The sequence below is a fragment of the Microtus ochrogaster genome, unplaced genomic scaffold, assembly GCF_000317375.1.
Source record: "Microtus ochrogaster isolate Prairie Vole_2 unplaced genomic scaffold, MicOch1.0 UNK17, whole genome shotgun sequence".
Taxonomy (NCBI): Eukaryota; Metazoa; Chordata; class Mammalia; order Rodentia; family Cricetidae; genus Microtus; species Microtus ochrogaster.
Genome location: NW_004949115.1, coordinates 3650596 through 3654764, shown reverse-complemented (window position 1 = coordinate 3654764; position 4169 = coordinate 3650596).

Here is a 4169-nt window from a genome sequence, read left to right as displayed (position 1 = left end):
ACAAGAGCTAGTTCCAGGATAGGCTCCAAAGCTACACAGAGAAACCTTGTCTCAAAAACCAAATCCAAAAACAAACAAACAAAAAATAAAAAGAAAAGAAAAAAGTAGTGGTACAAACATATGGAAATGGGAAGGTCAGTTCTGGTTCTAGGAAATATGAAATCAGACAGATTCCCACCTCTGACACTGACTGTAAAAGATGAGCAAAATTCACAGGACAGCTGCATAAGGCCTGAGATGGAACTTGTGGGCAAATTGAGAAATTTTATATCTTATACCAGGTGTATGATTTCAAAATACTTTTTCTCTGTCACTTTTTTTTATTCTTTAATAGTGCCTGTGAAGGAAGACAGATTTAATTTTGATAATGTGAAGTTTATCTATTTCTTCTGTTATGACTGGCGCTTTTATTATCACATCTAAAAATGGTCACAAAGATGGTCTCCAATACTTTCATCTATGAGTTATATAATTTTATGGTTAGCATTTAATTGCTTTTTAATAAAATTTTTGTATGTGATATGAAGTTTACTAATAAGAAAAAGAGAAATATCAGCTCTCTCAGAATAGTGAGCATTGCCTACTCCTTTAGACAGAACTTGAGGACTTTCTTTTCCAATTCTAAATTGTAAACTCTTTTTTTTTAACATTTAAGCATCTCATGAAAGCCCCACATTTTAGAATTTTATTGTTGTCACTTCAGTTTTTTGTATTATATCAGATATCACCTGAAAATTGTTTCTATACCACTCATTGTGTCTAAGATGCTATTCTATATGATTGCTATAGCTGCTTCTTAGAAAATATATTCGTGTATTTCACTTCATTGATTTTTCTTTGCAGCTGAGTGTAGTTCAGTTGATAGAATACTTGCCTAGTATATACAAAGCCCTGAGAAAAAAAGATGCAAGGGTGCACACTTGTAATCCCAGCACTTTGGAGGTAGAGAGAAGAGGATCAGAAGTTAAAGGCCATCCTTGGCTAAAATAGTGATTTTAAAGACAGCCTGAGAAACACTCTTCTGTAAGCAGGCTACAATTCATATATTCACAAAGGTTATGTATGGACTAAGTGACTGGGGGAATGATTGGGTCACCCTAGGAAGGGAAAATAGAATAGTTATGGATTGGGGAAGGACTGGAATGGGAGGAGGGCATGGACAGGGAAGTAGAAGAGACTATACAGGAAGGAACAGCTAAAACTAAGGACCATTTGAGGGGAATGTATGGAAACCTAATATAGAAAAAGTTTCCTAAAATGTATACATATATGATGGTGATCTAACTGGAAACACCAAATAACAGGGAAGAAGGAGCCCCAATTGTGTACCTCTTGCCCAAACCATACACCTCTTGTCACCAAATGAAGACTCTAGTTATGGGAATAGTTTACCTCTAATTGACTTTTCAGCTAATATATGTTCATGGGAACCCCCTTGTCTATTGTCAAGGCTTTTGGTTGCTCTCCACAAATTGATGATAAACCCCTACTACAGAAAACAACACATACACAGCTCACTTAACATAGAGAAGTCAAGCCGGTGCTTTCCAAGAGTCTTTACCTCTTCTGAGTAGCGCTCAGGATACTGTAGGGTACTCTGCACAATAACAAAGCAGAAAGGTATGCACCAATCCAGCCTCAAAACCTTCAATCTACAATAGTGACCAGAATGCAAAATGTGCTATTGCAATAGAGGTACAATGCTTGTGGGACTAACCAACCAATATTTGATTGGATTTAGTGCCTACTCCATGAGATGGAACCAACCCCTGACAACTTCTCAGAAGACCAAGAACCTTAGAGTAGTTATTACATGTTATTGAAGAATTGAGCTCTTACCATTATAAAAAAAATAAACCTCCTTTGTGTCTTACTAGCCTTTTGGGATGGAGTCTTAACTTTTAACTTCTGTTTCAATGAAATATTTGTCTTTTCTTCTGGTTGAAGTGATCAACTTTTTGAAGCTAAGTCCTCTAAACCAACAGAACATAAGGGCACAAGATCAAGAACAAACATTTTTGTTAGTGAAGCTAAGTCCTCTAAACCAACAGAACATAAGGGCACAAGATCAAGAACAAACATTTTGTTAGTGAAGCTAAGTCCTCTAAGCCAATAGAACATAAGGGCACAAGATCAAGAAACAAACATTTTGTTAGTGAGAGAAAACAAAACAAAATGTTCCACGGCTATATTTAATCATCTACTTTCAGGTTGTGGAGAACATGAACCAACTAATTCTGTGGGTGTTGGGCTCATTCCTTCACTTTTTTTTTCTGTGATGATTCCTTCACTTCTTTTTTAGCTTCCTATCTCCTTGATAGGAAGCTACACTGTGATAAATGTCATAACAGTGGTTCAAATCATGTCCCCCATAGGTTCATGTATTTGAACACCTGGTCCCTAACTCATGGTGCTGGTTGGGAATGTCACGGTACCTTCAGAAGTTTTAGCTTTGGCTGGAGGAAGCAATCACTGGAGGTGGGCTTTGAAGGTTTGTGATCTTGCTTCACTGTCTATTCACTCTCTCTTCCTAGCTACTGATGCACTGTGACAACTTCCATGCTTCTCCCAATATGCCTTCTCCACCATGATGAACATCATCACTCTTGGAGTGGCATTTCATTTGTATTTTTATAAATAAAGCATGCTTACTACCTTGATAAATCCCTGAGATACAGTAATATCATTTTATCTCAATTTTCATCAGGCATAATCAGATACAACCAGTAGTATGAAAATTTCAAAGTCTATATCTTCTTTTCCCTTGGTCACCCCTCCCCCTGCATTCTTAGACAAAATAATTGAATATATATATATATCTTACCAAGAGTCAGTAGGTCAAATGATATGCCCATGTCACAACCCTTGGAACCTACATATGAGAACTTACTTTGAAATAATAGCCTTTGCAGGTGTAATTAAGTTAAACATCTTAAGGTGAGATCATCATTCATTAACCTAATACACATTAAGCCCAACAACATGAGTCTGTTTTAGAGAACGCCGAATGAAAACTGGAGTCCTATAGTTCAAGTTAAGGAACACTATCGGCGACCTTTGAAAGTGAATTTTCCTCTTAAGAATTCCACTGGGAGAACAGTCCTAATACCTCTGTTTTAGAAAAATGATTGGAAACTCACAAACCGACCCTGCTACACAACTGTCACCCACATGTAGAGGGCCCAGGTAGGCCCGATGCAGGCTCTCTAGCTGTGGTCAGTTTGTAGGGCCCTTAGAAGTGGGACCAGAATCTGTCCCTGGCACATTAACTGGCTTTTTGGAACCTATTCTCTATGGTGGGATACCTTGCTCAGTCATGATACACAGGGGAGGAGCTTGGTCTTACCTCAACTTGTTCACTCCCCATGGGAAGCTTTACCCTTTCTGGGGACTGGATAAAGATGGGTAAAAAGGAGGTGGGGAGGAAACAGGAAGAGAGAAGGGAGGGGAAACTGTGGTTGGTATGTAAAACAAAATTTAAACTTAATTAAAAAAAAGAATCCTGGGGAGAGAAAAATTAAATAAATAAATCAAGCAAGCAAGTAAGCTTCCCTGAAGATCAGAAGAGTAAAACAGGCACACTAGGCTGCCTTACAGCCTAGGCAGCAATGACACACAATTTTAATCTCAGTAGCCACACTAGTTTGCCATAGAAATCAGGCAATAGTGGTGCATGACTTTAATCCCAGAACTAGACAGGATTATAAAACAGGAGGAGGCAGTTCTCAGTCACAGTCTCATTCTGAGGATTCCGGGAGGCAGGATCACCATTTCAGAAAGAGACCGAAGTAAGAGCCAGTGGATGGCTGCTTTGTTTTTCTGGTCTTCGGGTTGAACACCAATATCTTTCTCTGATATTTTAAATTGTGCTTCACACTCTGGAACTGTAAACCCCAGTAAATAAATCCTTTCTCTCTTAAGTTGTTTCTGTCAGCGTTATTTTATCACAGCATCAGAAAAGAATGGCTACACCATGTCTATGGATGATAGGTTTAAGCAGAAGTGTTGTGTGCGAAGAAGACAAATACAAACCCAAAGCATCTATTTCAATAAGAAGCAACAGTACATCTGTCATATAATAGCATATAATAGAAGTAGTCTGATACAATCAAATACCATCAGGTAGGAAATTGAGTTATGTTGAACGCTCAGTGTTGGTCTCTGCTGCT